Source organism: Mus caroli, chromosome 9 (genome assembly GCF_900094665.2).
Source record: "Mus caroli chromosome 9, CAROLI_EIJ_v1.1, whole genome shotgun sequence".
Classification (NCBI taxonomy): domain Eukaryota; kingdom Metazoa; phylum Chordata; class Mammalia; order Rodentia; family Muridae; genus Mus; species Mus caroli.
In genome coordinates this window covers 33,978,814-33,992,202 of record NC_034578.1, presented here as the reverse complement: position 1 = coordinate 33,992,202, position 13,389 = coordinate 33,978,814, and the positions used below count along the sequence as shown (strand labels likewise).

The 13,389-nt window shown below is 40.1% G+C and overlaps 1 non-coding gene across 1 annotated transcript; it reads left to right on the top strand.

Annotated features, from left to right (window-relative positions):
* The first annotated feature begins 1,866 nt into the window (after positions 1-1,866).
* On the top strand, positions 1,867-2,065 carry LOC115032081. The gene has a single exon (XR_003837715.1). It is a non-coding gene; the product is annotated as a U2 spliceosomal RNA (small nuclear RNA).
* The last annotated feature ends 11,324 nt before the right edge of the window (positions 2,066-13,389 follow it).

Genomic DNA, 13,389 nt, shown 5'->3' with positions numbered 1-13,389 from the left:
TCCATTTCCTCTTGCAGATAAAGCCATCAAGGAGTATTTTATTGCTCCATAATATTCACATCACATTTGCACCCATGGATATATCTTGCCCAGTTGTCATTATTGTAGCTCATAGAATTTATAAGTAAGACTTATATTATTTATGAGTCAGACTTTTTGGTGATTCTTCCCCTCTACACACACAGTCTGAATAGTACCTTCTATGATAGCAGCAAGGAGAAAGCTTTTGAGTCAGTACCAGTTTATTTCTCCATTTCCTGTGACCAAACAGTGATATCTTCAGCAACAGAGTCTTAGCATTAAGTTATGGTGGGCAGCAGCAGGAGCAATAGCCTATTTTGCTTGACAGGGCTCCAGGATACTCCTGACATCATCATATATATTTAAGTTCACATTCCTTATCACATATATATCTCTTTTTACAAGGTATATTCCACCACCCTGTCTCACAAGGGCTCTGCCCACCAAGTCAGAGGACACCATGTTTACTCCTATATGAAGCCAAACATGCCTCTCTCACACACATTAAAAATGCATCCAGTACCAATCTTGTCACTTTGCCAAAGCCAAATCAACAAAATATTTCACCTCCTACGCTTTTGCAAAATGTGATATATTCAAATTATCCTGAGAAAAAAAATACAAAATTACTTAAATGTGTTAGGTCAACTAGCATGTGAAGTGAAATCTTCCAAGAAAAGGGGAAGGCAAAAACTATACTTCTTAATAAAAATCGTAATAAATTAGGATTCAAGCCAGGATTCCAATGCCAGCCCCAGGTACTTTTGTTCTTGGTTAACAGCAAATTTTTAGTCTCCAAAGTTTACCTACTTTGTGATTTAAAGAGGTGAGTTGAAATGATATCTAAATACATTTGGCATCAACTCTTCTGTAATTACAAAATCTATATCTTAAAATAAGAAAAAAATCATGGATTAAGACAAAGATAAATCCATTGAGAGAAAGTTAAAATTTCCTCTACATAGAAGATAGAAGACACTAGAGCTTGGATTACTTATTGAAAAAATAATACACAGTAATGAAAAAAGTCTTTTGGATCCCCTACTTGATTTCAAAAAAAAAAAATCATAGTGCATTGTCTGAGCTAGGAAGATGGCTCAGCTGTTCAAGAGCATGTGCAGGTCTTCCAGACGACTTGAGATCAATTCCCAGATGCCCTATACACATGTATACACACAAACACACACACACACACACACACACACACACACACACACAGAGAGAGAGAGATTTTTACAAGTAGATATTCTGTTAAAGGTTTTTTGCAGGGAGTTTGATACTCTTATTCTTCAAATTAATGGGTTAATTATGGACACAACCTTGGTAGGGAATTGGGAAAACAATTCTCCCACCCCCACCCCCAGCTAATGTATTAAATGCAATTTTAGGTACATCAAACTTTCTCATCCAAAGAAGAGAAAAACTATAATTGTGTGGGACTTACTAGTACTCAATATTTTTAAACTGCCTCTTTTTGAGCTAATATTAAAAGTTCTGGAAGAGCATATAAGAAATAAAAAATCAAAAGCCATTTGTGGTAGCATAGTCCTACAATCCCAGAGCTTGGGAAGCAAAACCAGAAGGATCGACACAGGTTGGAAGTCAGCCTGTTTTACATAGCAAGTTCCAGGTTACCTGAAGCTGCAGAGTCTTTAAAAAGAAGTGGGAGTGAGAGAGGGAGAGAAGGAAAAAGGGAAAAAGAAAAAAAGAGCAGGAATGATGGAAAGGGGAGGGGAAGGGAGGTCAGGGAAAGAAAGAAATCAAGCAGGCAACAATGAAAACCTCAATGCCAATGGCCACAGTAATTTTAAAAAACTATTATTATTGACATAAGAGCCATTGCAGACTGCTTCTTGACCTCTTGGCTAGAATTAAATGTAGTATATACTCTCATTATCTAAACATATGGTATATCCACTATCCAGGACAATACCTTAAATAGGTTGTTGGAGCTGGGAGACAAAATAGTGAACTATGGAGCTTGTTCCATCCACTCTATGAATGGACCTGAAATTGCAGTATTTCTACAAATAGTACACCTCTCTAGGTTGGGGACATCTGAAAACCTGGCGTTCATCAATGTATCCTCTTATGATGATGGTTAGCTGATCAAAATGGCACTTAGTGACCCTTCAGTGCCAGATGAATTAATGAGTGAAGAAGCATATGAGACAAGAAGTCCATGATTGAGGAATGAACATGGTACCTGCTTCAAATAAAACAGTGTGAAGTAGCCTGAAAAAAAAAAATCTATTGCAGGGCAGATCAAGAAAGAAAATGATGTCACATTCAATGATTGATGATGCTATCTGAAAACAGATCAGAAAACACTATTTCCTATGCATGCCATAGCTTGAGAACTCATTATCAATACACCCAACTAAGTAGTGAAGTAAACAAAACTGAGAAAACATGGTGCTATGTACACCAGAAGGTCATACATGGCTAGTTACTTGTCATATAACACTGACAGTGTGAAAAGCTCAGATAATAAAAGTTTAGTCATACACCATATATCCTGCAAAGAAAATCACCTGAAGCAAATTCATTCATTTTCAGGGCATGATATTTAAAAACTAAAAATTCTTAAAGGGTGCTGCCATAGGGTGCAGGTGGGCAGAAGATACCCAGGAGCCACTGTGTTGAGTAAGTAAATGGTAGAGAGATGGGAGAGAAGAATGGTTTGAGCACTATGAAGAAAAGTGAAACTGAAGATTTGAAGATGATACGGAATAGCCTGATGTGAGTAGCCTGTTCTGCCACCTAAGGCCATAGTAATATCCTGGCTCAGCCTCCCACTAAGGGCCATTTCTGGGTCCCTAGCCCTGCAGCATCAGGGCTCTCTGTCAATGTCTATACTCTTTTTTTTATTAGATATTTTCTTCATTTACATTTCAAATGTTATCCCCTTTCCTAGTTTCCTCTCTGAAAGTCCCCTATACCCTCCCCCACCCTGCTCCCCAACCCACCCACTCCCACTTCCTTACCCTGGCATTCCCCTGTACTGGGGCATATTATCTTCACAAGACCAAGGGCCTCCCCTCCTATTGATGGCCAACTAAGCCATCCTCTGCTACATATGCAACTAGAGACACAAGCTCTGGGGAGTACTGGTTAGTTCACATAGTTATGTTACCACCAAAGGTCATGAAGATGTCCCTGGTCTGTGTTGCTGCCTTGGAGCCATGTTGATGTTCCAAAGCTGCTCAGAGATGGTCTTGCCCCTCACTGGCTGCAGCACTCAGGTGATCTGGCCCCTAGGGTATAAAGTCATGAAAACTGGCCCCACATCTTGCCATGGCAGTGCTAGAGACCTGGCCCCAAGGGTGTAAAAGCAGAAGATCTTGTCCCACCCCTTGCCTGCTACCACTAGCTGGCCTTGTTCTTCCTTAGAGCAAAGCAGGAAAGCTGACCCTGGCAGGGTGGGTGCAGGAGAACTGACAGGCTGACCAACTCAGCTGCCAACAAGGCCCAGATGCAGAGCTTTGAGTTAGCCCACCCCAACATCTACCTCATCTATGAACTGCTAGAGTTCTTGAAGGCACTGATCCTGAAGAAGCAACATTACAGGATCTCCATGACACAGAATATCTGAGAGAAGTCTTCATGAGGATCCAGTATTGATAGTGTAGCAGAAGCCAGAGGCCTCAAACCAGACCAATGACTCACTGCTATGAACACTTGCAAGTAAAGCTGTTTGAGGAAAATGGTATACTATATAACACATTGTGACACACCACAGATTCCAAAGAGAGATTTTGTTTAATTGTGGATGGGAGGTTGCAAGGGCAGAGGGCAAATATGAAAAGACAAGGAGATGAATAGGGTTGGGATGCATGATGTGGACTTCACAAAAGGAACAATGTATATGTATATTATATGTATATTTTAATCTCCAAATGATCATATTAAAAGGAAATAAGTACTCAGAAGCCTGTGGGTGAGAGTTCAGTCCTATCAACATGATCAAGTCTAGGTTCCCACCATTGTAATGGAGAAATCTCAGTGCAGTAACAATGGGTTCTGGGTCCCAGCTGGTCAGTGAAGCCTGGGGAGGAACCTTTTATGGAGGAGAAGATCCTAACTATCCATCTCCCACAGAAGGTTCAGAGACAAACAGACAGACAGACAGACAGAGAGTCCAATCCCTCATTCTTGAAAAGAGCATCCAAAAGATTTTAGAGCTTCAACAATATGGTCTTTCCCTATCCTTGTCTTTCAGTTTCCATGTTCCCAAAGTGCTTTTATTCTAGGGACTCTCAGTGAAATTCATCTTGAAGCCTGAAGGTTGGTACAACTAAGATGTCTAAATGTCTAAATCACATGATTTAGACAGAGTAGCAATTAAGATATGATAGACAATTTACACACACCAACTTGTATTGGGATCCCCTTTTATGTAATCCCTTCCCTCTGTACCCAAGAGGACACTGGTTAAAGCCTGAGTTCCCATCTCCAGAGTGATTCTACAAAGATAGAAGCCATTTGACTCAGTCCAGACTTTCCATCCATGTTATAGACTGCAGTAAGCAGAGCATGGAGATGAAGTTATGTAAAGCAAATGTAGCTGCTTGTATTCTCATGTTAATTATGCTCACCAAAAACCTGTTTGCAGTGTCCCACATGAAAGACACTAAGAGACCCTGCCCCCAGTTGGTTCTGATTGGTATATAAAGATGCCTGATGACAGCCAGTGGCTGGGCAGGGGAGACAGAGGTGGAAATTTTAGGATTCCCAGGCTAGGTACAGAGGAAAAAGAAAGATCCATCATGCCAGGAGAAGATAAAGGAGAAGAGAAACAACTCCTGAGAAGATGCAGGNCCCCACCCCCATCCCCACCCCCACCCCCAGCTAGGTCTAGGACAGCAAAGGTGGAATATAGATTTTTAGAAAGTAATAACTAGAGGTAGACTAGCCATGTGGAGGTTAATTAAGTGTCCCAGCCATCAAGCTGTTTAAGGCATATCAAAATATGAAGGGTATCCTGTCTGTGTGTGTGTGTGTGTGTGTGTGTGTGTGTGTGTGTGTGTGTGTGTATTTCATTTGGGGAAGCCAGAACATTAAGATGGATAATGAGAAACTCGCTACCACAACCAGGATTGAAATGAGTAGATTAATTGGGTACAGCTACACCCAAAGTCTTGTCTTGCATAACCACTATTGGATGATAATAGTAATTGTGTAAATGTGTGAAATTACTCATTAAAAGCTAAGTCTCTGAAGGAAGAAATGGAAGAAGATATTAGAATATGGAAAGATCTTTCATGCTCATGGATCAGTAATAGTAATAGTAAAAATGGCAATTTTACCAAAAGCAATCTACAGAGTCAATGAAATTTCCATCAAAATTCAAACACAAATTCTTTGCAGACCTTGAAAGAACAATTCTCAATTTCATATGGAAAAACAAAAACAAAAACAAAACAGAACAGCTAAAATAATCCTGTACAATAAAAGAACTTGAGGTTTTATCATCCCTGACTTCAAGTTGTACTACCGAGCGATAGTAATAAAAACTACATGGTATTGGTATAGCAATAGACAGGTTCATCAATGGAATCAAATAAAAAACCCATATATAAACCCATACAACTATGAACATCTGGTTGTTTACCAAGAAGCCAAAACCATGCAATGGAAAAAGCATCATCAATAAATGGTATTGGTCTAACTAGATGTCTTCATGTAGAAGAATATGCAAATAGATCCATATTTATCACTCTGCACAAAACTCAAGTACAAGTGAATCAAAGACCCCAATGTAAAATCAGATACACTAGATCTTATAAAACAGAGAGTGGGGAATATCCTTGAAACTTATTGGTACAGGAGACAACTTCCTGAACAGAATACCCATAGCTCAGAGATAAACAATCATATCAGTGAAATAAACAATTAATAAATGGTACCTCTTGAAACTGAAAAGTTTTTGTAAGGCAAAGGACAGATACCATCAATAGGAAAAAATATAGCCTATGTATAGGGGTAGATCTGATGCTAACGTCCTGTTCTCTAATTGGTTTCTGATCTATCAGTAAAGAAGCCAGGGCCAAAGAATAGGTGGGACTTCCAGGCTCCCCACAGGCAAGGGGAAGATGCAGGAGAGAGTAGGGATAGAGTTTTCCATGCTTAAGAGGGAGAAAAGCGAACCAGACATATATTGTGCTGAGATTTGGGATGTCAGTCTGGGACTGAAGGTAGCAGAGCAACTGAAGTTGAATACAGATTAAAGGGCTGAGTTGGGAGTTCTGGGAAGGATACATTAGCCAAGATAAATTGGGAGCGCCCAGCTATTGTGTCAATAAGGCAAGTTGAAATTGAACAACTGTATGGGTCTGTGTTTTTCATCTGTGGATCCAATATTCTCTGGGCTTGTAGCACAGTCTATTCCCAGAGCTTAGGTGAGGTAACTAGAGTTACACACAATGGATCTGTAATGCATTGTATTTGTAATAGCCAGAAACTAGAAATAACCCAGATGCCTCTCAACTGAAGAATGGATAAAGAAAATGTGGTTCATTTACACAATGGAATATTACTCAGCTAGTAACAAGAACAATCATGAACCTTGCAGGCAAATGAAAGGAACTAGAAAATATCCCGAATGAGGTAGCCCAAACCCAAAATGACATACATGGTATTTACTCACTTATAAGTAGGTATTATCCATAAAGTATATGATAACTATGGTACAATCCACAGACCCAAAGAAGCCAAATAACAAGGAGGGCCCAAATAGACATTGGATGGAGGGAGAGAAGTAAGTGGAAGATGATATGGTGAGGGGAACAGTGTTGGGGAGTCAGGTATAGGCAGAGCAGAGGAGAACAAAAATCAGTAGTGATGGGGGTATCCCTAGGATGTCTAAGAGGTCTGGGTAAAGGGTTCTGGGCTCTCTGGGCTCCAGAGAGTCTATGGGGATAATTCTAATTGATACTCCTAGCTGTGAGGAGTATAGCCCCTAAAGTCTCAACTGCTTGTCGCCAAACAGGACTCCCAGTGGATGAATAAGGACAGCAACCCACCACAAAACCTTCAACCCAAAAAGTGTCCTGCCTACAAGATGTTCAGGGACAAAGGTAGAACTGAGACTGAGTGAATGGCCAACCAATGACTGACTCAAATTGAGACCCATCCCATAGATAAGAACCAATCCTTGACACTATTAATGAGACACTTATGCTTGTAGACAAGAGCCTAGTATAACTGTCCTCTAAGAGACTCCACCCAACAGACAATGGAAACAGATACAGAGACCCACAGATAGACATTAAATGGAGGTTGCAGAATAAAGAGTTGAGGGAAAGATTGAGAGATTCGTAAGGGATAGGGACTCTACAGGAAAACCAATAGTCAACTAAGCTGGACCCTTGGGGTATTCCCAAGACTGAACCACCAACAAAAGAGCATATATGAATTGGACCTACCCACCTCCCACACATATATAGCAGAAGAGCAGTTTGGCATTCATGCAAGTCCTCCAACAACTGGAGTGAGAGCTGTCCCTGAACCTGTTGCCTACCTGTGGATCCCATTCCCCTAACTGTGATGCCTTGTCTGACCTCAGTGGGAAAGGATACCCTTAGTCCTGAAGTGACTTGATGTGTCAGATTGTAGTGATACCCAGGGGGCCCTCCATGTTCTCAGAGTAGAAAGGGAGAGGGTAAGGGAGGGCATTTTATGAGGGAGGAAAGGGAGGGGGCTAATATCAGGATGTAAAGTGCATAAATAAATTAATGAATGAAAAAAATTAATATAAATGGAGGAGAATGTTTACTGAATGTGTCTAATGCTGTGTGGCATTACAAGTTTGTCCATTTTACAGGTGATGACCCTGGGTCTAAGCAAAAGGTACAAAGTCTCAAGGCCAGTGAGTTGGAATGGCTGGTGAACACTGAGCTTCAGGCACCTGGCTTTCAAATTCTATCTCATCTCCTCAGGACACTGTGTGTCAGTCAGGCACTTACCCCTTTCAGTTTATAGCTGCATGGCTTCCCTCTACAGCTTCTGAACACAAGTAGGTCTAAGAGAAAAGGAAAGTGAAGCTCCTGTCTGTTTCCGATTTATTAAAGACCAAAATCTCTAGTTTTCCTTGGTTCCCTGGCTGAACTGCAGAGCGTGCTCTCTGATCCTGCATTTTCCCTGAGGCTCCTGTACAGTCTCTGCACAAAACAACAGCATACGTTCCTGGTACTGTGGGTCACAGGGCTCTAAAGATTTTGACTCTGGATTAGAGATCTAGTAGAGGGCTCACAGATTTCACTGTCAGAAGTCTGCCCTCTCCCACACACCCACCCACATACACATACAAATACACCTTTGATAATACATCATGTAGCTTTTAATTAAGTTTTCTCATTAACTTGCATCTTTATATGCACAATTTAAAACAATGTAATGTGGAAAAATATTTTTTTGCTCTTCTATACTGAAGCACTTCTTATATACAAAACACCACATGTAGCCCAGGAACTTCATGTGAAAAGAAAAAGGATCCAAAGGCAATGTGCTAGTAATTCTGTCTTCTTGTTTTTCACAACAACTTCATAAGGGTGATCTATCATTCTTCACTTAAAATGGTAGAGCACCCAGATAATACACAACAGAATCTTTAGCCAACCCCACTGAGCTCCTTAAACTCAAGATACATTATTAACCACTAGCAGGTTTCTCTTTACTGAGATGCACATATTCTCACACCATTTTCAAGAAGTGATTTCTTAAATAATATAAATGAATATAAATATAGGGACTAGTAAAGTTTTCTGTGGAACCTGGGCTCATTGCTGCTGTTCATAATATATATTAATATATATATATATATATATATATATATATATATATATATATATATGCCTGATTACATAGACATAAAATAAATCTCTGAATTTAGGAAAATTTGACCTACAACATGAAGTATAGTTTTGTTCCAAAATAATGACAGAAACGATCTTGGAGAAGTTGACAACCCTTTACAAAAGCAGAAGTCCATCTTCTAAAAACCACAGTTCACTGGTCTGTGCATGTGTTGAGGCCAGAGGCAAACATCAGTGAGAACCTGCTCACTCTCAGTTCAGCAGTGACAATTGCAATCCATCATCAGTTAAATACACAGAATTGCCTGCATCCCAGAGTAACTCTGAAGGATTCCAATCCCACTCCAAAGAAGAAAGGGAAAAAACAAACTTAAAATAAGCCCATAAGGCAGGCTCCTAGGATCCAAGTGTAAAGAAGACGTTGGAGGTTCTCTGGAAGCGCTGAGGGGATTTTTGTCTGTTGCTTCAGAGACAGTTGCCATGACAACTTCATTTCCAAATGAATCTTAGACAGGCTTCTCTAAAGCCATGCTACCTAATGACTTGCTCCAGTATAAGCAGCAAGTAAAAACACAACTATGTTGACATTTTTCTCCTTTTTTTGCAATATCGACAGCTTCCAAAGCTTGAGTCTCAGAAAAGTGACTTCCTTCTTTTATTTATTTCTGGTTTAAACTGCATATTATTTCAACATTGTAGAATTTAAGATGTTTTGCATATAATATATTGTGCATATATGCATATGTACGTGTATAGCTCTTAGGCTCCTAGGCTTCATTCAGGAAGACCATGGATTTCAAGTACAGTCCAGAGTCTTGCATTACAAGAAGCACAAACTACATAGAGCCCTCACCCCTTCATTATAGTGTCTTTGCTATAGGAAGGTACTTTGCACCCTACAAAAGAAGAAACATTAACACCAACCCAGCACGAACTCTTTGATCTACAATGGTATCCTGCCAGCAAGATATGCTAGTACGATGGTGGCGCAAAGCTTGAGAGAGTAACCAACCATGATCTGATTTAAACTGAGGTTCACTCCATGAGATAGAATCCAAACCTAACATTGCCTGGATGACCAAAACTTGAGACTAGATACCCAAGGGACCTAGAGGAAAAACAAATGCTACTGGTCAAAACTGGGGGGGGGGAAATAACAATAAAATGACTCTCAATGACATTCTGCAATACTCACAGATCAGTGCCTTGACAGCCATGGCCAGAAAAGCTTTCTGCTGCAGCAGATGGGAATAAATACAGAAACCCACAACCAGACCAACTACAGAGAGTAAGAAGCCTTAGAATACTCAGTCCTAAGTGGGATGTTTCCATACAATCACTCTGACCAGAGGTCAGGGAACCCTGAAGAAGAGAAGGGAGAAAATGTGTAAGAGCTAGAGTGGATAAAGGACACCAAGGAAGCAAGGCCCTCAAGATCACCAGGATGGGTGCACCAGGATGGATAAACTCATGGAGTCTGAGGCAACATGCATAGGGCCTGTACACATCTGTCCCGTATGGGACCCTAGAGCTTAAAGGAAAAATGAACACAAGCTCCACCCCTAGCCCAGAAGCTGTCTCCACCTGAATATGAAAGTTAGTTTTCTCCAAATGAGTCTCACTGGAGAAACAAACCACTCATAAGGGTAGGCTCTGCCCAGCAGTAAATGCCAACAAAACATGAACTTAACAGCATCTTAAGAGGCTCTTTGCCCCACATGCCATGTCAGGGCTTTTCTTTCTCTTATTTTTCAATTTTTATTTTATTTATATATTTTTATCTCTTTTTACCTTACAGGTCTTTTGAATATGTGTTGTGGCATACAGTTTAATGTTTTTATGGGATTCCAAAGTATGCAAATGAGTGGATCTCTGCATCTAGATCTATTTCTAGTATCTTCTCTTAGTCTCTTTTCCTGTTTGTTTTGTCCTGTACCAAATGTGTTAGTTTTGTTTTAGCTTTTATTTTATTTTATTTTACTTTATTTCATTATTATCCCTTAAAAGCCTATAGTTTTTCTAATGAGGAAAAGAAAGCAGATGGATTCTAATTGGAGGAGAGGAGAGGAGAAACTGGGAATAAAAAAGAGAAAAATGTAATCAATATATTATGTGAGGGGAAAACTATTTTCATAACAGAAAAAAGAAAAAAGAAACAGCACAAACCTGACCAGAAAGAAGAATGACACCAGACAGAATTCCATTGTCATGGCCACACCTCAGACAGCATTGAAGTGGAAACATAAGAGTTCTTTGGAAAGTCAATTGTGTTGGATGGTGTTTTACTGGGACAAACATAAGGAGTGTTTTCCTGAAGTTAACACAGTGGAAAAGCTAAGGCTGACTGATGAAAGAACCTTTCACTGAAGCAGATACAGCTGAGAGGATGTTCTGCTAAACCAAGCATGTAAAAGGACTCATGATGAAGGGTTCTTTGAGAACAACACACATGTATTGGTCTGTCTTACTTTCCATAATTTTGCTCCATTTGTTGGAACTCTAAGGACTTGGGCTGATTGGATACACATGCTGACGCAAGACCCATGCTGAGGCAAGACGCATGGAGGACATGATTTTTGGAGGTATGCATAGGACTTGATGGACAGTGATGTAGGCTAAGCTTGGCTTGCTTATAGAGCTAGCTGTGCAGTGCTTGTGGATCTTGCTAATCTTTACTTCCTTGAGAGAGGCACAGCAGAGAACTTCTCTTGGTGTCCCTCTGGGTCCCTCCTGCTGACTCATGCAGAGGTTAAGGCCTGGCTGTATCTGCTAGGTAGTGCCACTTCATGTTTGCCACCTTGACTCTACTGAACTGGACTGCTGCTGCATCCAATGAAGTGTTTGCGAGTGGATCTAACTGCCACTGCTCACCTGTGAACTGAACTTCCAGTTTCCAAACAACATAGACAGGAGTTGCTCCAGGGAACCTTTCTAAACAGGTCCACTTCCCCCATATCCTTTCTTTCCTACTACCTCTGGTGGGTCATGGGATAAAAAGGAGGTTAAAGTGTTTAAGAACCATCATTCAAAATAGGATTTGAAAACACTAAAGTTACAAAGCATCTGAGAAAGTAAGTAAGACTAATCTGTTCTGTCTTAAAGTGAGTGTTCCTACTTCAAATAATCTAATCTAGATAAACCCTCATGGGAGTACCAGAGACTTGTCCCCTGGGTGATTCTATATTCTTCCTTGTTTACAGTATTAACCACCACATATAGAAAGCAAAATTCGATTTTTGGCTTCAGAGTGAAACTCTATCTCACAAAAGGAAAAAGAAAGAAAGAAAAAAATCAAGATGAGTGAACATGTTTTCTCTGGGGTAAGAATCTGGAACACCTGGGTCATAGAGCAAAGTATTAATTCTATAAAAAATTGTCCAAATGTTTTTTTAAAAGACACAAAAAGACAATTTTTAAAAAGAATGCTTTCAGAGTTAGAACTCAAAAAATAAGCAGAGAAGACAGAAGCAACTTCAGTGAAGCAGGGGGGCCTTTAAGGATACACTTGCATTTTGTTAAATCATTAAGGGCACAGTTATTCCACCCAGCTTTTCATCAGGTTTTCAGATATACCATATTTCCTGAAATCACACATTTTTGAGGGGGGGTTTCTTGTACACATGGTTGACAGGTCCATTTGGATTAACTCATGGGAGGGGACCATAGCATGTCTTTGAAATCATGCAATCTTTCGGGTATTAAGAATGGCATGACTCCACAGAGGAACAGAAATAGAATTCAAATCCCATTCTTGTGACCATATATCACATAACACATATGGGGAAGATTTAAAGAAAATTTTAAAATGATAATAAATGTATAAAGTACCTATGCTTTATCAGGAGAAAATAGCCTTTCCATCCTGGGCCTCAGCAAGCCCCAGCTACTCCACTTCCCCACTTTCACATAGTATTTTAAATCTAAATGGGGGAGGAAGTGATAATGATGCTTCCTCCCTCCTTCACATGATATTTCAAATTCAAAGGAGTGAACTTGTGATATTTTCCCATCCTTAAAGTTAGTGAGTTAACAGGGAAATGGGAAATAGAGTCCAAAGTTGATTTGAGGGGAAGAGTCCATCCCCGGTGACCTCCAAACTGCTAAAGCCTGATTAAGCACCAAACAAACTGTTCTATAATTTCAACAGTACCTCTATATGCAAGGCTCCTGCGTTCATGAATTTAGTTCAAGGACTTTAATTAGGTTCTTCCATAGTTGCCAGTATTTTTTTTTTCTGGATATTTCTAAAAGTCTATCTTACTGTCATCCCAGAACCTGGATACAACAATGAATATAACTTTCCCCCATAAAGCAGATCTCTCAATAGCCACTCTCTTTATTATTGGACTATAATCAGTGTAAGTTGTCATACTTATTGTCCCAGGAAAATTGTTACTAGCTCCTTCAGCATCCTAATTAAGTATTTAGAATAAGAATTTTAAAGTCGAGAAAAGCACCGGGGCAGCTGGGGCGCAGGGTCAACTGACACTCGCCAGCTACCCACAACACCCGCCACAGGATCTTAAGACTTCTGGTGAGTGGAGCACAGCTT